At 43.3% G+C, this 23,713-nt stretch overlaps 1 protein-coding gene across 1 annotated transcript in view; it reads left to right on the top strand.

Moving 5' to 3' along the window:
* The window catches only part of zc3h3 (zinc finger CCCH-type containing 3), a 35,705-nt gene that overhangs the window by 11,753 nt on the left and 239 nt on the right, over positions 1-23,713 (top strand). The gene's annotated exons all lie outside the window — the stretch shown is intronic.

A 23,713-nucleotide genomic window follows, 5' to 3' on the forward strand; every position in this document is an offset into this window, starting at 1 on the left:
AAGCATGTCGAGGAGAAAGTCTGGGGCCTTTAGGAGCTGCTCCATAAATCTTACCCTTTAGTCAGCTGGAAAGCATGCTGGTATAGCTCTTGTACCCCCACCCTTAAGAGAGTAACCCGACCCCCCCCCCCAGCTCTTCTCCTGATGTGAAACCATAATAATCATTGAGGTCTGCCGTTTACGTGGGAAGATGAGCAAAGAGAGCAAAGAGTGTAAGGAGCGCTCGGCATGTTAATTATGTCCACACACACACACACACACACACACACACACACACACACACACACACACACACACACACACAGGACGTGGACACATGGTGGGGCACGGATTGTGTGACTGATCTGGGGTAAGGGGGGCGTTGTCACTGGTTGGTCATCATGGTGGAGGCAGGGGGTTAGACTGGCACTGGGTTTGGCTGTTGACATGAGGAGGATGGTTTATGACTTCAGGGTCGTGTCAGGATTTCTAGGAAGTTTATAAATGTCCCTGGACAATTTAATTACACATTACAATCCACTTTTAAAGGAGTTTACTTTGGGACGTCTGTATTAGCTTTACGGAGCCCTTATAGATAAACCTCTTGAGGGGGTCTGAAGTCGGTCCAGACTACGACTTGATTTCTCCTCTCGTAGGCAGATTGATTGTTATGCTTTATAAATTAAGAGCTCCTTAAAAACCATCAAAAACCAATGATATGATGCTTTTACTCTGAACTCTGTGCTCCAAACAGAACACAGCTTCTCTGTCAGTGCTTTTCAGAGTTTTACACCAGAGACTGAAGGACTCGGCTGTCTGGGTCTTACTGAGAACTTATTGAAACTCAGAATCTTGGACTGTAAAGCTTTTTTACTCGGTCTTGTCTCGGTCTCAGACTGGGTGGACTCAGAAGGAAAACGCCTCTTTCTCCCCGATTACGGCCTCAACGTTCCCGGTGTTATGATAATAGACTTTATTTGGAATGGACATCACAGATACATTGGACGAACCAGATGCATTGTTTAAGTGTTTTAGCAAGCATGCTAGTTCTCAACACCGGTCCACAGGAGGCTTTAGAAAGGAAAACAGAATAGGGAGAAAAGTGATAACAGAGAAAAACAATAAGGAGAGAATACATAAATAGACATAAACTGTAGAGCAAAGGCAGCATGATCAAACAATAACCCAGTCAGAAGCTATTCATGTGAGCACTGATGTTTTGATGTTTAGCCATTGTTTGAGTCCTCTGTTAAAAGCGTTACTGTCGCTCTCTAGTTTTATGCCAGTGGCAGAGAGTAATTAACAAAATATGAATTTTAAAGAAACGTGCTGGAGCAGCCAAATAAAGCCAGAGGGGCTCGTCGAGTGGCCCTCTAAGAGAAACATGTAACACAGAGACAAATTATTAATGTAGTCCAAGCAAAAAGAATAAAGCTAACAAGAACACGTACTCAATAAGGTGTAAAAGAAAGCAAAACAAGAACGAGACAAATTAAAGAAGAGGGGGAAAAGGAAAATAAGCTCTTATGGTAGAGAATGATTATGATGGCACATTGGTTAATCGGCCAAGCAGGAAATAAATGGTTTGTCTTTTAAAGAAGTTGAAGCTGGTGCTGTTTCTAATATGATTGGGTAAATTGTTCCAACAATGAGGTCCTCTGAATCTGATGGAGATTATATGCTCTTTTCTTTCTTTTTCAACATGTCAACAGTTGATGTGCAGATTTTACTGCAGTTGTTTGAAACGGAGTCACCAGAAGCTTCCATGTTAATCTTTTGATTTGTATCTTAACACCAATGGTTTGTCAGATTTTCAGTCCTGCAGATCCTGCTGCTTGATAACCCTCACCCTCAGACTGTAACAAACCTGCCTTCATTCTCTGCAGCCTTCTTCTTTTTAAACAACATTTATTTCACTTTTATCAGACTGTGAACTCGCACCTCGATCTAACATCTGTAATGTTTGTAAATGTGATGATTGTCTGACTCTTCAGACAGATTGTTCACAGAGCTGGTGCAACAGGCTACTGGTTGTTGTCTATACTTTTCTCTCTCTCTGCTCTTTTATCTCCTGTCACTGTGTGTGATTGCTCACCAGCACCATCACTCTCCTTCTCTTCTTCCTCCCTCGTCCACAGGGACTAAACGTATTCCCCCTAATTAATGTCTTGGCTGCAAGTTTCAGTCGGTTGTTGGAGCCAAGTAAAGGTCATGACCCATATTCCTGTAATGCTATGGTTTTATCTTTTTTATGTCTGTCGTTCTGTCTGTCTCCATCTCTCTGATCTGACGCCCACCACGGCCGGGCTGCAGGTCGAGGAGGCCAAAGCCCCCGGAGAGAAACCTGACCTCTTGTCGTCTTTCACGTTTAGTTTTTTTTCTGGCCATTTCAACTTTCCATTTTAGTCATACCGGCCCGGACACCCAAACCCCCTCCAAGTCTATTCTGGTCTTATTGAGTTATTCAGTGACCCTCTACTACCCCCCCCCGCCACCAGTCTACACTACTCCACTTCCCATCCCAGTGCCTCCTTTCCTTTCTCTCCTCTGCTTCTTTGTCCCTCCCATGGATAAAGTTAAGTCCCCCCCCCCCCCCCCTCCCCTGGGTATTTGACTGTGTGCCTCCAGCCATGATTGGCATGCAAACCTCTGAGCTTAATGTCCAGACTTTCCCTTACATCCCCTGACCTCCAGGCAGAGGGGTAGGCTTCTTAAGCCACCACGGCCTACCTACAGGTGTCTCCCAGATTTAACCATTAGCACTGATGTTGTGCAGCAGATTCTTGAGCAGAGACATGATGGACAGGTGTAAACTGAATGATAGATGGGTCCTGTCAACCACCTACTTTCCCCTGCCCGCTTTTAAAAGAACATTCCAGTTCAGAACAACTGGGTTTCATTTTTATGGTGTGTTACCAGCAACTTAAGCAAACAAATAAATATCTTTAGAGGTGTACAAACAAACATAATGCTGTCAATGTGTTAATGTGTTTTTATAACTGTCACCAGACTCAGGACTCATTTTGTGTTGCTTTCCCTTTAATCTGTGTTTTATTAGTGCTTAGTGTTCATTGGTCCAGGAGCAATCCATCACAGCAGTCTCCAATTATATTGTGTTTAGCGTTAGCTCCTCCCTCTTTTATAATTGCTTCTCAGTGGAATCGTTCTTTCTGGCCTTTCTCCTGGACCAAGTTAGACGTATATAGACTGGTTACAAGTTCCAGAGTGGTATTGTTTGCATCCTCGTGCTTCCTTTGTGTGCGTCTCCCTGACAGAAGTTAAGTTTTATCTATTTGTGTGAAATTAGAACATTTCTGTAATATTTTGATAGTTTGAGTTTTACAAACGGTCACCAGCCTCTCTGCAGGGCTCACATTCTGTGTTGGGTCATATATGCTAAGCTAACGAGCATGTCTTTGGACTGTGGAGGAAGCCGCAATATACCCGGGGAGAACCCATCTGACGGGATTTGAGCCAGGAACCTCCTCAATGTGAAGCAACAGCGCTAACCGCTGTGCAGCCCGACCGCTTTCTAAATTGCACAAAAAAAACAAACGTTTGAAAGTTGACATTCTAGGGGCGACCAGTGGCCCAGTGGTTATTTTTTGCAGCCCATGTACAGAGGCCATTTCAAGCCACGATATTCACGCCAGAGGCCCCCCCCCCCCCCCCCCCCCCGATGCATTTACTAAAAAGTGAACAGCACATGTGTCCTTAAATCTTTCCTGTAAAGCTGTTTTTCAAACATTCAGTCCTGAAAATGTAAAGAAAAAAAAAGCTGTTGCCCAGACATTTTCCTGAGCTGCTTGTTCACACTTCTCCCTCACAGCATGACAGTTTCCCCTGTCAGTCAAGGGTGAGGGGGGTGAGGGGGGGTGAGGGGGTGAGGGGGGGGTGAGGGGGGTGAGGGGGGAGAGAGGAATATTAGTGGGGCTGGCAGGATAACGTCTGAGTAAAGCCTGGGTGAAAAATGTGGCTGCGTCTTTTTACACCTGCAGCTACTCTCATAAATTCTAAACATTTTGAGGAGCTTTATCTGTTTCTCAACCTCCCCCCCCTAAACTTCCTCCCACTGACCCTCACTCTTTCTGTGTCCCTCTCCTCCTCCTCCACAGGGCCCTGTTTGTGTTCGGGGTATTTAATAATGGATGGCAGTTTGTGTTTGTCAGTCTGCACGCTCTTGTTAAAGGGCTTTAAGATAACTGCTAATTCCAGCAGGGTTGTATTGATTAGCCTCGCTGGGTGTGGATTGTTTTATAGCCTGAGCAGAATGCCCCCCCCCCCTCCCTCCATCACCAGCTTCTCATGCTCTCTCCTATGCTCCCCCTCATCAAGGGTCTCTCTCTCACTGGTTGAATAATTAATGCTTCACCTATTTAATTAGTGAGATCTGCTCTGAACAGAAGCAGGGTAATTGAGTCCTCGTGTTTGTCTTTATCTGTGTGTATCTGTCACACGTACAACCATGGCAGCATTAACCGGCTCACCCCCCCCCCCCCCCCCCTCTCAGTTAAACAGCCACCTCGAGCTCGTCATGCCGAGAGTCCGTGTTAGATGGGTGTTGGCAGTTGTGGTAGCGGTGATGTAACCGTTTGGTATTTTTAAGCCTGGCACTGGAAGCTGTGTGGATTGTCTCCAGCAGCCCGTCACGCCAGCGGCTTTGGCCACTGTGGTTGGAGGAAGATGAGCATTGGTAGGTGGGAGAGCTCAGACTGTTAGCTCCAGTCATGGTATTAATAACTGTTATTACAGTAGGCCCAGATAATGATGGAGGATTTGATGATCATCTTTGGCGTTGCTAACTAAAGCTTGATTTATACATCAGGGCTGCATTTAAGGGACTGGAAGATCCTCTATGATGGTGGAAGGGGGGGGGGGGGGGGGGGGGGTGTCATTTGTGGGTCACAGGAGGAGGGAGGACGTGAGGAGAACTAAGGTAGCACATTTTAAAAGATCTTCAGAACAGATGCAGTATACATGGAGAACTAAGCATCAATGCACCGCACCACATGGTGGTTAGCATTTATAGCTAATGCTAACTTCCATCGCCTGTCCCTGAAAAGGCCTCCGATATAAAACGCACAACTTATATCATAAAAATATATGCAGAACATGCTTACACATATACAGTAAATACAGTAACTAGCTCCCTGATCAGTAGACAGCGTGTTGGTCAGTGAAGGCCCGCTGGTCTTGATTCCATGGCCTTCCTTTTTTGACCTGCACAGACTTGGCAGAAAACCCCGAAACTGGAGGTCAGAGCTATTCATACTCCCCTACTAGTGGGTCAGGGTGTACAGCCAGATTCAGGGACTCACTCACCTGCACGTGTACACTCCCGGCTGCACTTTCTGTGCACCAGCAGATCCTCCTCCCGCTGCGCTCCTGTTGGTGGGCTGCAGAGGGGGCTCTGCACATTGCTCTCTGCTGGCTCAGCAACCTGACCTACTTGCTGGACTTTGAGATGTGATGGTCCTTTAATATTTTGTTTTAGGGGTGGCAGCCAGGTCTCTCTCCCTGGCATTTAAGATAAGTTGGTTGTTTTTTTTGTCATTTTCAGTCTAGGTGAGTTTTTTGTTTGGATTATTTGAACCCAAAAGTCACACAAGGATTGTGCACAAAGCGTTTCACTTTGTTTTACTTGTTTCAGAATATGTGGGTCCCAAAGTTCACTTTGTACACAAGTTAAACTAAAGACCTGTTAGCAAACATGTCACAACCCTGCAGCAAAAACAAGACACCATGTCAGTGAATAAAAAAACAGTTTTTAAATACTTTTTTCATGATTTTCTATATTTTAGGGTCTGAAAGGCTAATGTCAGTCAATCAATTAATAACATCAAATCATCAAGAAATGAAGACACTTTACAAAAAGAGGTCTGGACTCTTTGTTAAACCCAACATCAATCCACCGTTAAACCCAACATCAATCCCACCTTTCGCTGAACACTTTAGCAAAGTAAACAATGACAAGGACAAAGGTCAGCAGGTGAAGGAAAACATTTTATTGGTAAAATTGCATAAAAATAGTGACGATAATCACAAAACAAAAAGAAGCTTGAATTGCAGAATACGACGACCAGCAGACAATGTATTGTAAAAAATGAAGGTGCAAAATTTTAAACAAAGAAAGTGCATGTAAGTTGTTTAAAATATCTCAAATCAAAATCGGAGTGAAAAATGTAAATAAAAAACAAAAGAAGGATTGATTTATACTCTGCGTCAAATCGACACTATAGCATACGCTGTACGTACACGTAGCCTTACTGAGAAGCATTTGTACATAGCTCCGGCGTGCTCCTTCCTTAAAAATGTATCTACGCATCAAAACGACGCAGACCACAAGCCCTGTGATTGGTCGGCTGGGTAGCATTGTATTTCCTGCATGTGCAACATCTCCGCCATCGTCACCTTTTTTAAAAATTCTGCAGAAGGGAGAATGCTACAAGCTTCTCGATATTTATCATGCTCCAATTCTAACACAAGAGGCTCTGTTTCAGTCGCCATGGTTACCTATACAACAAACAAGCAGAGAATGATAGATAGATACTTCATTGATCCTGAGGGAAATGAACGGTGCATAGAGTTTACTGTATCTGTTGCTTCAGAATCAGAATCAGGGTTTATTTATTGCCAAGTACATTTACACGTACAAGGAATCTGACTTGGTGTGTTGGTGCTAAACAGTTAACAAGGAAATAAAGCAGAACTAACAACAACTTAAATAATACAGAATAAGAAGATATTACCAGCTGAACTGATCAAGGCATTTATGTTGATGTAGCTGTTTTTCGTCTTGGTCAGGAATTTCTAGTAAAGGAGATTCTTTATATCAATTAGTTTTTTTCTGTGTTAAAATCAACCTAAAAAACATGTTGAGGGGCGTCACTGTCTCTGCTGCTCAGTTTGGACTCCCTCCAAAGCTTCTTTTAGACTTTGATACTTCTGTTGGCAGATCTCTGTATCTGTGGGCATCCTGCTCCAGGTGTATGGTTCATACGTGGAAAAAGAGATATTGAGTTTCAGTATATTTAAGATGCATGTAAGCATGTTGACCTTAACCAGAGTGTGACAAATCGCCCGGCTGCATCATGAATGTAACATTCAGAAAAAACTCCAACACAGGTACGCTGTAGCTCCAGGACTCTCTCTAATCAAAACCTCTGCACACTTAAACCTTTGAAGTTCTTCACTTCTAAAACACTTATTCTTATTTATTTTACCTCATATCTTAAGTGTTTCCCTCCTGGGGGGGAGGGGGGGGTCACTCTTTGTTAAGTGTCTTCAGAGGAGAGCAGAGATCGCTGCAGTGAGAGAGAGTCCAGTATTGATCCGGGGCAGTTCATTTTCTGCTGTCCCCGGTGAGTTGCTTTGGGGGAAATAGCTAGTTTGTCTCCTGTCGTTGTAGCTTCAGAGTTAAAGAGGAGTAAAAAAAAAATGGCACTTGTCTTAACGGGAACAAGAGGCTCGTTCATACAGGAACAGCGGGATGAAATCGTCTTTTAAGGGCCTAATGTAAAACACTCCAAACAGGATGGATAATGGATTCTGTTTATGTGTCTGAACATGTACTAAAATGTATTCAACGTTTCCACATGTGAGGCGTACACACTGTGTGGGCGATGCTGAAGAAAGCGATATTGATCATTTGCCATTTACTGTCCCCTGCTCCCCTGTGAATTGCTCTGTGGGAAGTGGTTAATTTGTCTCCTGTCTGGGGGGCTTCTCTCTCTCCCTCTGTGTGTGTGTGTGTGTGTGTGTGTGTGTGTGTGTGTGTGTGTGTGTGTGTGTGTGTGTGTGTGTGTGTGTGTGTGTGTGTGTGTGTGTGTGTGTGTGTGTGTGTGTGTGTGTGTGTGTGTGTGTGTGTGTGTGTGTGTGTGTGTGTGTGTGTGTGTGTGTGTGTGTGTGTGTGTGTGTGTGTGTCTGTGGTTAATTTGTGTCCTCTCTGTGGGGGGCTTAACTGTTAAATACTTCACTCTGTCTCTGTGGAGACGCACGCTGATATCATTGACCGTCTTCTTCACTCATTTTGGACTGATTGTTAAATAGCTGCCATTAACAATGAAAACTAATGAAGTCAGGGTCTGAAATTAACACCCGCCAAGCGCCAAATGCGAGTAGATTTTTTCTTTTTGGTGAGTACTTTTCAGAGGGCTATCAACCAGGCGGGTAAATGTTTTATCAAAAAGTCATAAAAAAATGATGCTGAGTATTAATATAGCATACACACGTCCAATAATGAACAGGCTACTACTGCCTACAAATAATACATTAAGAAAAAAATAAAGGCCAGCAAATATAGATATTTTTTTTTTTACAATTTTTCAATTTCCTGATCTGATGACATGATTGAATCTGTGACTTATATTTGTTATTGATTAAACAGAACATAATGCCTTCTCAATTAAATGTTCTGTAACAGATGTGTATAGGAAACAAAAACACTATTTTTTATTTTGGCCAGTAAAGAAATATGTTTTGCCGGTGAATTTTTCCATCTACCTGCCACCTCGGCCGGTGAGTCAAAAAGTTAATTTCGGACCCTGGTTGAAGTTGTCCCAGTAATATGAAGGAATAACCACCAGTAAGAAAAAATGTAATCCTTTATCCTTTAATACGTATGTACATATGTATGTGTGCGATCACACTCGGCAGTCCCGTTCACCTTTGACCCCCAAAGCCCCAGTTTGTTTGTGTGCTCCGTACACTTCTTGGCGCTGGTGTGAAGAGGTGGGCTTAGGCACGGTAAGGTTTCTCATGCATGAAGCACGGGTACGCGATGTGGACATGACATGTAAACGATGTGACCCTGCTCTCAACAATCTTTGTCAATCAAACTCTGACAACCTGAAACTCCTCCATTATTCATTATTATATTATTTATTTAAACTGTTCAACAATCTGTTTAAATCTCTTCTTAGAAGGCGACTCCCCTAGTAATGTGCTTTTGTATTTATTGAAGATTTCTTCAGTTCTCTGTGCTTTTTTGTGCACAGCTTTACTCCTTCAACATGCTTTCTTACTGTACTTACTGCTTTATTTCTTATTTACATCTTTTTTATTCATATTTCTATTTATATATTTCTACTAGGGTTGCAGAAATGCATAATTTTCTCTAATCGATGACTCTTCCCATTGTTAAAGCGAGTACTCGAGTAATCGTTTTGTAGTTCTTTTTTTTCTGTGATTCTTTACCCCCACGGGAGGCCCCGCCCCCAACTATAACGCGATGCCGACTGTATCTATTGATTAATTTGAATCTATTGCATATTTCGTTTGTTTGGGACTTTTTGTTCATTGTGAATTCATAAAGGGGAAAATTAAAGGGATGTTTTTCTTGACGCGTTTCAGCACAGCGCCTTTATCAGCGCTTTGTTTGTCATCGATTTTCTTTTTGCGCTCGTGCACCTGAAGTCTTATTTCTATTTGAGTGTCTATGCCCCTTTTTTTCTGTTTTGAATTAGGCCTATCCTAGAACCCACAATGCAACAAGAAACATTTACTAAAATGTGGACTACAAAACGATTATCGATTACATTTTTTTTGTAACAGGTACTCGTTTGCACCCCTAATTTCTACTGCTAAAGGCCAACTGTGTGTCGGAACAATTGGAAGGACCGATTTTTCTCCTGTGAATTAGTATAGATTCAATGATGAAAGCATCATTATAACTGAAAAATGACGCCTTGCATGATTGATAAATCTATGCGTTAGACGGTCCTTTCTGACCAAAAGGACTCAAAATAATCCACAGTCAGTAAAGAAAGATGCGTTCATGTTCTCTGTGTTGTTATCCATAATGAGCCCGCGCCTCTCCTTAACTAAAGGGTGAGACTTACTTTCAAACTTCTCCTCTCTCTTACAGTTTAGCTTGGCTCCTCAGGGTTCATGAACCCTGGTCTATTTTTTGACAGGATTTCCACACTGCTCCCCCCCCCACCCCCCCCCCCCACCCCCCCTCACACCCAGGCTTCTCTTTCAGTACATTCTCGTCTTAATGAGTTTGTTCATATAAATGACCAGTTAGGGAGCAGCATGTGTTGAATTACCACAATGATGGAGATTGCATAACGGACTAACTCGGAGTTCCACCATGCAGACTCAATTTGGTCTTTTTCCAAATCTTTTGAAATGAAAACTTTGAAGCATGTCATTTCTACTTGACATGTGTTATTGCCATGACTTTATATTCTGTGAGTGACCTGACGAGTGTCGGTCTCATTTCACTGCTGTGACTTTGAAGGACCTTTTCCTGGCTACATGTGCGTCTCTGTGTGTTTGTAAGCGGACTACACCAGAGGTTCAGCAGCGGTGTGTCTGCACCGAGCAGATGCCCGCTCCTCCTCCTGGTTCTGATCAGCATTTTAGTTGGCTTCTGCCCGCTCTTCTTCCCCCGGCCCAAAGGGACCAATTAGGTCCTGGCAGCTGGACCCAGAATGCCCGCCATGGAATGATGGGGGGCAGTGGGTGGATTGGCGAGGATGCTGCACAAGAGAAGGGCACTTTAGCAAAGGACACTGATGTAGACTAAAGCGTAGTTGTTAGTGTTGATAAGGAAAAGAAAGATGGAGAATGGTTGGAGGGGCAGTTTGTTTATTTGGAGCCTGTTTTTCTTCAGACCACCTGCTGCTCTTTTAAAGGATCAGACAGGGGTGTGTGGGAGCCTTGGCCCCCTGACCTCACCAAATTAGCACCCATGCACAAGAGACCTGACTGTCCCTCATCACGCCATCTTTCCCCTTTCTCCCTCCTGAACTTTACCCCCCCCCGATCCCTCACTTTTCACCCCGGTAAATGCTGTGCCATGTCGAGGTCCCCCCCCCCCCTCCCCGTTACTGAGCTGACCATGGACCGGGGCCAAAGTGAACCTTCAGGCACAAGTTCTGTAGTTATTTCAGCAGGCCATCTTCATTACACCCAGACTCAAAGGTCAAATATCAGCGTAACTGCCAAGAGTTGTGTGTAAATCTATACTCTATATATTATTGGAGACACAAACCTTACAGTTACTCTGTGATTCATCATCCTAAATGCTGTCGTCAGAAACCGAGTGGAACATTTCTAAAAATAGGAGTGGTCGAATTCTTAACTAAGTCTGCTTCAAAATCTTTTAAATGCATCTTTGATAAGAGTTAAAGTTAAGCCTGACATACAGTGTACCATTTTATAAGATTCATGGTGAAATGTCAGCTAACAATGCGTGATGGCCGTTTTGAAATGAGTCGTACGACCGACTCTGAATCAGGCTGAAACCGTACAGTGTCCATCTGGCTTTAGAGAAGCACAAGAAAGAAACAAGACTGCACATTAAGGAGACGGCAATTCATTTGAATGTAAGATAAGACGATTAAAGGAGTTAACTTGTGGAATACTTATGACATGGAATTAAGAATGTGTAGTTCACTTTCCAGATTTAAATTTGTGTTTAAAAAAAATGGTTTAATAAATATAAAAGGTCGGTTTGATTATTTTTTGTGAGTGTGACTTCTTTTGTTTTTTTTGTTTTGTTTTGAAAGAAATTCTTGGAAAAAATGTTGTTCTGATATGTTTTGTTTTTTTAGTAATCAAATTAGTAGTGTCTTAAATAATATGATTTGTAACAAGGGTATAAGATAAAGCTTCAGCCTACACCTTTACGGTCAAAATGCTTTTGTTTATTTCTTGACCAAAATAAATTATTTCTACTACTAAAAAACAAAAACAAAGACAGTAAAGCATTCTTATCCAAACCAAATGGGGAGTGCTATCGATCATGTCGACGGTAAATATGCAACCTTTGTTCCCAGATATTTTCAAGGCTGTAGGGACCAATAAGATGGAGCAGATCAGTGAACAGTTTAAAAAAAAAAAAAAAAGTCTAACATGAAGGGACTAATATGTTTACTATGTACAAAAGTAGGTGGACACAAACATCCAGATCGATGAGCATTAACCTGCTGCCATACCAGCCTTCGCTTGTTTTACATCACCTTTCATCACATCTCAAACTAAGCTGCAGAACGATCTCTAATTTATTCACAAGAATCAGTTCTGTCGTCACAGTATGGATGTTGGGTGATAAGTCCTGGATCACTGAGTCCATCACTTCAGTCCATTGGAAAGGTGTTGGACAGGGGTAAAGGTCACCTTGGGATCAAAAGAAAGTTACACGAGGAAGAGAAGTTATGTTGTTGCTTTCGATTGACCATGAATTTCAAATAAATGCTAAAACAACAAGGAGATCAATAACATTGCTTTGCCAGGTTCAAAACAATCTCATCCTGCTCTCTTTTAACAGCCAAATGTATCACTAATCAAGAGTTCAATGTTTGGTAGTTAATCACTTTGTCTGGCTGGCTTCAGTGGTTTAAGGCATCAAAAGTCATTAAGAAAGAGTCGATCATGTCACTGATGGTCTGGTTTGCTCTTGTAATTGTAATAAAGAGACTCAATAATTCATTTTAATCTGTTAACTGTTTAAAAAAGAACCCATAAAAGGAGATCCAAAAAAATGAATAAATAAATTCAAATAACTATAGTCATTAAGTGTTCATGCCACCTTTATCTGTTAGTAATGCTGTACATACCACCAGACGGGGGTTGGACGATTCAATTCTCAAAATTTCCCCAACCACTGTTGCTCATTGCTTCTTTTTTTTTTTTTTGAAACGCCCACCACCCCTTTTCCCCTTGGCCCACACTCGGCTTCCCCGCTCCCTTCTCACTCTCTCACATTAGTGATGCCTGTGTCTCCCGGCGGGCGTGTACATCACCTCCTCGTCTCTCACTCAGTGGCTGAAACAGAAGTTGTAGGACGGTGTCTGACCGGCTGACTGGGGTCCATCAGTCACTGGCCAAAAAGAATCAGCAGCATGATGGATGCTCCCCACCGCTGGCATCTGCAACCAGAACCTCAGTCCTGGTTTCAAATCTACACCACTGAGCCACCTCTGCTCCCTGTGTGTGTGTGTGTGTGTGTGTGTGTGTGTGTGTGTGTGTGTGTGTGTGCTGACAGACATACAGTCCTGCTGCAGCTCCCTAAACCCATCACTCAGTGACCAACACACTGTAGGTCCATCTCTTCTTTCTCAAAAATCCCTTTATTCAAGTTTAAGAATGTTGTCAGCTTAGACGTCCAGGGCAAAAATCTATTTCTGGATCTAAAGTTCTGCCTCTGAAAAATAACACAACTTTCAATTGAGACCAGCACACACATGATGGAACAAAAGTTGGTCTGCTCTGTACTGGAAATAAAAATATCACTCAAATGGAAAGTAACTGTGCATGTACGTGTGTCACCACTTGACACTCTGGAGCTTGATGATGCTTGTTGTAATCCATAATCCAACTGCTAGTGTGGTATAATGATACTCAAATGAAATGTATGTAATGTGTGATAATGAGTAATATCGGTGCATAACTGCGATAAAATTGGCCGATACGATAGTCACTTAATACTCTAATATCGTCCGGCCGATATTATCGATAGGGCTGTTATTCTTAATCACATATACGGTCCACAACAAACATAATCGTTATATTTTGGTTCTCTAAAAAAGCCTTTCCCAAACTTAAGACTGCCGCGGCCCGCTTTCAAATACAAAATTGCCCATTATAAAAAAAATGTTATGAGTGCATCTATAACTTTCAGTAAGGGTAAAATTATTAGACATGACAACATGATATTATGGCAAGAGAGACACAAAAGTTAATAAACTTTATGTCCATGAATAGTCATGACACGCCTTACTAATCACTCAAAGGGTTGACTCATGGTGAATCATCATTCTTGTGATATTTCTTTTAAATATGGAGGGCTTTTCGCGGCCCACCAGGGGGAACATTTTGGGAAGCACTGCTCTAAAAGTTCTTCTTCATCCGAACAATCCCCGTCCTCTTTCTACCACATTAGATTCAGACCTCTGACATCAACCTCCGACTTACCTCCAAAACTAGAAAGGTTGTTTTTTAAGTCCTGTGCTTTCACCTCCCTGGTGGAATCTTGTGTTTCCCTTTAGGGATGCACTCACTTAACCTTCAGGTGCCTCAGTGCCCCCCCCCCCCTGTGCTTTCACTCTCACACACACACACACACACACACACACACACACACACACACACACACACACACACACACACACACACACACACACACACACACACACACACACACTCTCTATCCTCCAAAACACATGCACATGTAACATATGTAAAGATGGCCGTCCTTAAGTGGACAAAGCCCCGGGCTCTTCCTCTTGATGCGTCTAATGGGATCTGCTGATTGACAGCCACAGTCATCCCCTTTGACCTAACACGACACTGTGTGTGTGACAACACATCATGGGACGGACACGATGTGTTTGAGGGGAATCAAAACCCTGACGGAGTTCTGATCATCACAGAGGACTGTGTCAGCTCTCAGGGTCAGGGTCAGGGTCAAGGTTGGGTTCAAGGGAAATGCATGTTTTGGTCATGTCTTATTCACGTTATTGATGTTCTTTACGGCTATAAGAGCATGTGGCTACTCTGGAAAAGCACAGGGGCTATTCTTATTGAATTATTCATCAGGGATGTTGTCAGGTCTCCTTCTATTTCATTCAACAATTGGAAAAATACTTAAGACATGGCTTGTGCTCTAACCCTAACCCATGTGCAAATATTGATTAAGATGACACTGTTTTTGGAGCTCTAAAGAGTCACACATGCAGCTCCTCCTGGAGAGTTTTTCAGGAGATTTCTGCGAGTGTGAAAGCACTAACAGGTTCTCGGAATCGCCCGATCCATGCATTTTACATAATGTCTGTTTTTCTGAGGTTTTCAGGTGATGTAAACATTAGGGCTGTTGAAATGAATAATTTAATCGAGACTAGAAGATTAATGCATCGATGCAGGGACAGGACGTAATCGATGCTGACGAGGATTAGAAAAAAGCATCTGCTAACTGTTAAATGTGGTTATTTTGCGCAGCGTTGAGTGAGTTTGTGGTGTGTGATGAAAGTAACGTAGGCTAACAGAGGGATTTGTGACAGAAAACAACATCAATTGAGTCCCGGTCCTGGTCTTGCTGACTTTATGAGCAGAGTCAGCTGGTCCTGCAGGCTCAGACCACAGTGCTCCGCTGCAGGCTGAAACGACTTGACTCGGTGTCTCTTTAGCCGACCGCAGCTCGGGTTAGCATCTTCATCACAGCTAAAGGTTTAAACTGATGCCTCGCTGTCTTAAGTCACAAAAACATATTCTTACTACCTATACTGTAGGCTACCTCTATAATGTATTAATTTTAACTTACAATGTAAAGATATTGATCATGACATTGTTGTCTAAAGCAGGGATTCCCAAACTTTTCAGCTCGCATCCCCCAAAGTAACGTTGCTATCAGCTGGGGACCCCCATTGTCCTTGGAAGTGGTTAAAACATTTAATCATGCGCACAACCAGGCACCCTTTTGCGCCTATCCAAATAGTGGCATTAGAACATCTCTTGAATTCCTTTTTTTATATACCTTCACAATAAAGGCTAAGATATGCTATCTTAAATTTTTACATGTTTTTCGAAAGAATCTCACGACCCCCCTCTTACTGTCTCAAGACCCCCCAGTAGGTCTCGACCCCCACTTTGGGAACCACTGGTCTGAAGCACTTTTTATATTATACAAAATGAGTTCATATTTCTAAGACTGTTTGTCTCTGCTTATGAAAAAGTATTCATGTGCAGTAAAATAGAAAATTGTGGATGAATCGTGATGCATCGTGATATCGAATTGTTGACTGGATAATCGAATCGTGAGACGAGTGAAGATGCACAGCTCTAGTAAACATGTGTCAGTGCTGTTGCATAATCGCACACTGACATGGCTTCTGTGTATTATATATCGGCATTTAAAAGTTACAAACATACAAAGCCCATACTGGTTTAACTGTGCTCAAATAATTTTTCCTTTCCAGACTGTTCATAGTCTTTTAATGTCCTTTATGTTATTTTATTCCCTTTTGGTTTAAACCATTATAGTGATGCTTAGTGTTTGATTTTTTTTTCGTATCGTGTGGTATATTGTATAATCCTATTTGTGAAAGCGATACATATCATACACTCTATAAATCATAGCAACAGCCTTCCAGAAAACATTTGTGTTTTTTATTTGCCTGTGTGCGGCTGATTAGAAGAATTCCCTGGCTGGCCCGAGGTTCCCCGGGTCAGCTGGTGTATGTTACAGCTGATGGCTCCACTGCGATGATGGACGAGGCCACAAGCCAGTAGCTCCCCTCCCCCCCTCCCAAGCCCCACCGCCCTCCCCCAAATCATCACCACCACCACCCCAGCACACTCTTCCCCCTTGAACACGCCTCTCTGTGGTGACATCACCACCAAACTGGCTGACAGCTGAGGGCACACACCGGGGGCCTCCTGTGTCAGTGCGTGGCCCCCCACACAGCCGCCCGCCTGTCAGCCAGTGTCAACTCTTCATCCACATGCACACTAATGGAGCACCTCGCTGGAAGAGTGTAGCATGGTCCACCATACAGAAATACTTTTCTTAAATATAATACTGTATATTCTCAGGCGTCTCGCTTGCAGCCGGGTGTTAATTCAGTCATGACACGGAACAGGACTGAAGAGTAATTGATTGTCGAGCCATCTGTCTGTCATTGCACTTATAGTAACCTTGATTCTCTGAAGGCAGATCTTTTTTTAGTCTACATGAATAAATCGGGGGCAGAATTACTGGAATGGATTCAAAGAAAATAAACATCTATAAATATGGACAAATGTTTAAATGTTGCTGTTTCCCTGTTCTCGTTTTAAAGGCCAGCCTCCACAAAGAGCATTTTTTTATTTTATTTTATTTTTTTAACCAATGTAGTTCAACAAATGCCCTCTGCACTCACAGTGCTCTCAGTTGAAGCAGAACAACTTTTTCCATGCTCTTCAATGTCACTTCTCCCACACCGACAAATCAAAATCAAGACAGGGCCGGACTTCCACCATCAGCTCAACGAGCTAATCTGACTCGTCTTTGTGAGGGAACAAACTCCAGGTGTAGAGCTGCTAATGCCAGGACATGACTCCTTTAAATTGTGTTTATGTTTTCTTGAATAACAGAAAATATAAGCACACTGAGCTATCTCGAACTCACCTAACGGACGCTAAAGAGGGAAGGACATGCTAACTTTGGTAGCCTAGCACATGGTGAGAAATCAAATCAAATGTAATCGTTTATTTGTATAGCACATTTAAAAACAGCTTCATCTGACCAAAGTGCTTTACAGGCAATGCATAAAAAGAAAGAAATAGAAAATGAATCTATACATATGCATCTATATATATATATATATATGTATGCAGCATACATACATATTACAAACACATACATGCACCTTCATACATACAGATACATACCTAAGCTAAATATATGGGGTTTGTTTCAACTTGTTTTAAATGCCAGGGAAAAAAGGTGAGTTTTGAGTTTTGATGTGAAGCACTTTGAAACTCAGTTTGTGGGCGCTGCCAGCACAAAAAGCGCCCTCTGTGGACACAGCCCCTCTGTGGACACAGACCCTCTGTGGACACAGGCCCTCTGTGGACACAGACCCTCTGTGGACACAGACCCTCTGTGGACACAGACCCTCTGTGGACACAGGCCCTCTGTGGACACAGGCCCTCTGTGGACACAGACCCTCTGTGGACACAGGCCCTCTGTGGACACAGGCCCTCTGTGGACACAGACCCTCTGTGGACACAGACCCTCTGTGGACACAGGCCCTCTGTGGACACAGGCCCTCTGTGGACACAGGCCCTCTGTGGACACAGACCCTCTGTGGACACAGGCCCTCTGTGGACACAGGCCCTCTGTGGACACAGGCCCTCTGTGTTTCTTGCAGTGCAATTTGGATCAAATAGTCCATATGTATGTATGTGTGTGTGTGTGTGTGTGTATATATATATATATATAGATATATATATATATATATCAACTGGTTGCACATCTATTAAACCACTACATGACACATTAAGCACATGCACACACAAATCTTGGACTCTGACAGCAGGTCAGGAATTTTAAATGGATCCACATCCTGCAGCAGTGAACCCATCGGCCTTGTGTATGTGCTTGTATCAATATAATATTACACTTGTAGAAATGTACACGCAGCTAGGTTACAGGATGCAGTATTTATAAGACCCTGGAACGCGGCTCTGTGTTGGCAGGGTGGTGGGCATCAAACTCCGTTGACAACTCGTGGTAGTCCATCAGAAAGTGCTGCTGGGTGGCAGACATGCAGAGATCATATTATCATAACCACACATGGCTTACAGTGGGATATTAAACTGTGGTAACTCCCTTGTTAAATCTGATGTTAGCATGGCACCGCTGTCTCCTGTAAGAGCGCCGGAGCAGTGGGAGTCAGAAGATGAGCCCCAGGGGAGGGGGGACACGGGATGGCAGGGGGAACAGGCACTGTCAATAATAAGATTTATTATCCATCGACTCGTCCCAGGGAGGGGGCAGACGGAGACCGCTGTTCACTGAATTAGCCGTCAGGTATGGAGAAGGAGATCACTGGGGGGATCGCTAAGAGGCTGGAGAAGGGGGGTGGGGGTGGGGGTGGGGGTGGGTGTGGGGGTGGTGCTATGCCCTGTCAGTAGACCCCAGTCAGAGGGCTGAGGCTAGAGAGATAGAAAAGCTCTGTAGCAGCAGACAACTTTATCCAAAGTCTAGTCCACATCAGTGAGACGAGGCTCAGTCGTCTTAAAGGATGTGACTCTAGTTCAACACCTCCAGATCCACTTATGTGTGCTGGAACATTTATGCTGATAATGCAGCATCTACATCAGTGATTTGTCACAACTTTGAGTGGAGTCCTCAGCTGGACTTCTATGTATCCTCTTATATCACAGAGAGGATATAAAAAAATAACCTTTGATTTGGTTTGAAGAGTTGGTTTTTCCAAAAGTTTCACTGAGAGGGCTCCAGGCCTTCAAGGATGTCGTAGTTTTGGGGCGCTGGTGGCGCGGTGGGTGGTGCGCGCGCCCAATGTGTGGAGGCTGTGGTCCTCCGGGCGGGCGGCCCGGGTTCGAATCCAGCCCGTGGCTCCTTTCCTGCATGTCATTCCCTACTCTCTCTCTCCCGCTGATTTCCGACTCTATCCACTGTCCTCTCTCTCCATTAAAGGCCCAAAAATAAAACCCAAGAATGTCGTTGTTTTATTTTCCCGGTTTCTGAGATGTCCTTTACATTTTTGGCTCTGCTCCTTTTAAAATGCAGTTGAATATAACTTGATTCACTTATTAAGCCATCATTTTTAATGCTGATAATTTAAAGGCTCCTGTTTCCTTAAAATCCTGGAATTCCTCCCAAAATTCAATGTTTTCATTTTTTTTTTAAAACGAAGAAAGCTATTTGAATAAGTCACTTGAGCTTTTAAAAATTTAAATTGCAATTGGTAACAGCTGCATGCTGATCTGTCGAGGGGCTGATGCCTTCAGGCTCTACCTCTGTGAGAGGAGCTAAATGTTTGCAACATACAAGTCAAAGACAAATCTAAATTCTGCTATGTCGTCCTGCCATCCTGTTAGGCTTGTGGGAGACAAGCTGACTAAAGGGTTAATGTTGTCACCCTCATTAGTTGGCACCTGAATGACCAGTTGCTTATTAATATTTTTGTTATTTCTGGTCCACAATGCCAGTCACATGTTGTGTCTAAGCTGTAACGCAGACACCCACCACTAGGACAACAAGGACAGCAAATATAAAAAAACAGGCAGGTCATAGAATAATAAACAGCAAGATTAAGGAATAAAAATCACTTTTAAAAGAACTGTAAAATACATACAATTCTTTTAAAGGAATTCTAAAAAGTGAAAATAGTAACAATTTAAATTAAAAAAAAATCAGGAAAGGCTCACTGGAAAAAGTGTGTCTCAAGAAGGGACTTTAAAGAGATGACTGATTGTGCCGACCTGATCTCCTCGGGCAGGTCGTTCCAGAGTCTTAGTCAGGTAATGCTTTCTGTGTAGGCTGTGGCAGGTTAACCCGGCATATAACCACTCGACCGGAGCAATGCACAACACACATCCAGTAGAGGTTCTTAAGTTTTCCTACAATTCTACAATTCACTAAGCGACGTTTATCCAAAGCGACGTCCATCAGAGAGTAAGAACAACACAAGCAAGGATCTAGAAAAAAGGGAACAATGTGAGTAAGAGCAAACGATCAGCTTTGAGTCTGATTGGACACACAGGTGCTGACAGGAAGTGACCAGAGGCAAAGCACAACATTGAGGGCAGTTCTTGAGAGCTCTAATCAGTATAGAAACCATCTTATAAGTCGTCGTTATCAAACAAAAACCATCGTCACTACCATCATCATCATCAATAATCTGGAGTAGATTATCTGTAGCAGCAGCGAGTCAGAGGGAGATAGATGGGCGGCGTGCGAGCTGCATGCGTTTTACAAACGGTGTCTTCACAGCTTCGCAGGGCAACACTGTGCTCGCTCCCCCACACACTGCAAAGGCAGGCCACTGTCAAAGGTCTATTAGGGGGAAGATTGAGACCCCAGGTGTATATGTGTGTGAGTGTGTGTGTGTGTGTGTGTGTGTGTGTGTGTGCTCACATGCTCATTGGTCATGGGGCCCACAGTGGAAGATTGAGACCCCATTGCTCCCAGAGCCACTCAACCAACACAACCTGCAGTGGTTTACAATCAGAGCAACAGCGTCCATCCATCCCTGCTGACACACACACACACACACACACACACACACACACACACACACACACACACACACACACACACACACACACACACACACACACACAGGAATACACACTAACAATACAGCTCACTATAGATGTCATTTAACAGGAGCTGGGGTGGAACAGCTGTGTGACAATGTTGTGGACACGGCAGGTGTCAAGATGTTGAAGCGAGAGGGTTTAGAGGCAGATTGAGGTGCAGGTTAGAGATGCTGGGGTGCGAGGGGGGGGGGGGGGGGGGGGGGCGGGGGGTTGGGAGTTGCGTTTACAAGGTGGGAGGTAGAGAATCGAGGCAACACCTTTGACAAGCCCTATTTGTCATCTGCCAGGACGCCCAAATAGCTCTGACTGCAATACAGATGGATTGTGGGAGAAAAAGTGACTTCAAGCCGGGCAACTAATACAAACCTCCTCGCTCCCTCCACCTGTACACTCTCCTCCTTCTTACTCCCTTGCACACTTGTTAGCATACCTTTCCCACTGTCAGAAAGGACCGGGATGTTGTTGCAGGTACCCTGGTACAGGACTTAAAACATATCCATTAATAGCTTGAACCTTCATATATGTGAACGATGTTTACTATTAAGTGAACGTCTGTAATAAACAGAATCAGAATCAGAAATACTTTATTAATCCCAGGGGGAAATTTGTTTGCTACAGTTGCTCATAAAACCAAAAATCAGTAGGAAGTACAGATAAGTTCACAAAATAAAAATAGTATAACAATATAATAAGCATAAGTACCAAGTGAAAGCAATAATAGTATAGGTAAAAAAGTAGTATAGGTAATAAGCTGTGTTCAAGCGCAGGTAATTGAGAATATAAACAATATTTACAAATATGAATCTACACTGATGGATTAACAGCGTAGATATTGCACGGTTCATGTATAGATAGCACTTCTGATGTATCAATATTGTCCAGTTTTCAGCAGATTGCACAGTTTTAGTAGAGAAATAGTCATGGTTAGCTTTCTGTGTGTGTCCTCGACGTGCAGCCAGCACTCTGGTGGGGCGCCTAGCTCGCAGTGATTTGTTCAGCGGTAACTGTTTGTCTGAGATGAATTCTCCAGCTGATCCAGAGCTGCATCCCGGCTGACAAATGAAAGCAGCGCCTGGGGGGGGGGGGGGGGGAATGAGAGGGAGTAGAAGTGTGTAGAAGTGGAAATCGAATCATTTTATTGTTTGTCACTGCGGCCCTTGTGGTCACGGTTTGGTTATTGGATGCTAATTAAAACGGCAACAATCCTGACAATTGGCAATTAAAGACTTGTGAGAGAGGTGATAGGAAATGAGCTCCTCTCTGCGGGTATATAAACTCATTTGTTATCCCTCTTTCACACCTCTCTTCACTCTGTCTTTTCCTCACTCATTAGGAAGACAGAGTGCTGTCACTGACCACCTCGGTGAATGATTGGTTGGAGGGGGAGGGAGCGCTGATAATGACATGCAAGACAGTTGTTTCTTCTTCTGGTGGAATAATAGAAATGGATAGAGTGAGAAGCTGATTCATGTTGCATTAAACCTTGTTTTTCAGGCTTCAGTAGTTACGTCTTTTTTCTTTTTTATGAAGAAAAGCTTGTGTTTTTATTTCATCCATTTTTAGGAGACCGACTTAAATTCTTTATCTGTGATTCTTCTCACTTAAATGTAGAAATCAAGTATCTCCTCTGAAAATAACTCTGTGAGTCATGACTGTCTACAATGGGTGTAACACCCGAGTCCCACTGTCTGTGATGTTTTCAGAGTTTTCAGAGTCCTATCTTCACTTTGTTTACATCGCCCCGGACGGCCGGCTGACTCCTCCCCTCGTGTATAAAAGTTGTTTAATTGAGGGACTAGAGAAAAGAAGAATAACATACTGTACTCACTTTAAGGACAACTTTACCTTTTTCTCTTTTTTCTCCATCATGTTTGACCTCAGCAAAGAGGATCCTGGGTAATGTAGTGTTTGATTTGGGTTTAAAACTTAAAGGCAGGGTTGGTCATTTTCAAAAAACTAGCATGATTTTGAAAGTAGCATTCCCTCAGTGCTACGTCTGCACCCCCACCCCCTCCCCTCTGTGCTCCCTCATAAGCCACGCCCCCCTCACTTAAATGCACGAGCGGCGTTGCTCCAGAAGCCACGCCCCCTCAGCTCATCTCTTGCATTGTGTAGAAACTACGTCGTCTCATGTCTCATTCAGTAAACTCACAGTATAAAGTCATCGGTGACGCTCTCTGAGTGTGAGCTACAAGAGGTAGAGAGCGAGCAGGGAGACAGGGAGGCGTCTGATTGGTTCATCAGATTGGTACCTCGTGGCAGACATTGGTAAGTTTTTACAGACTTACAAACTGATACAGATGATGGATTCTATTTGTTCCTTTTTCAGAGAACATGAGTTATTCATTTCTGTCAGGACCTAAAGACAATTTACACCAACATCTTAAAAAAATGGATCTGGAAGAAAATTAACAACCCCGCCTTTAAAGTGACCAAAGACTTACACGACCCTCGATGCAAATCCTCCTCTCAGCCAGCGCAGGCCGTCATAAAACAACGTGATGGATACACAGCTCAAATAAATAAATAAATACACTCAGTCCTCTCTTTTTTTCTTTCCCCGATCTCTCGACTCTTACGCCTCTACTCTGATGGATCTGTGAAATGATATAACGAATGAGACTTATAGTGGGGGGGTGGGGGGGAGCAGGCAGGAGGGATGAGGGCAGCGAGGAAACAGACAGAGGATGTGATTTATTAGGCTCATAAAAATTCTGCCTTTGTTATTCCCTCTCATTTTTATATGTGAAGCTTATTAAAGAGCACACCTGCCAGAGTCCTCACACAAACTCCTGACTGTGTGTGTGCGTGTGTGCGTGTGTGCGTGTGTGCGTGTGTGTGTGTGTGTGTGTGTGTGTGTGTGTGCGTGTGTGTGTGCGTGTGTGTGTGTGTGTGTGTGTGTGTGTGTGTGTGTGTGTGTGTGTGTGTGTGTGTGTGTTAAAAATGGATTTTTAAA

Source organism: Labrus bergylta, chromosome 6 (assembly GCF_963930695.1).
Source record: "Labrus bergylta chromosome 6, fLabBer1.1, whole genome shotgun sequence".
In the NCBI taxonomy this organism is placed as follows: Eukaryota; Metazoa; Chordata; class Actinopteri; order Labriformes; family Labridae; genus Labrus; species Labrus bergylta.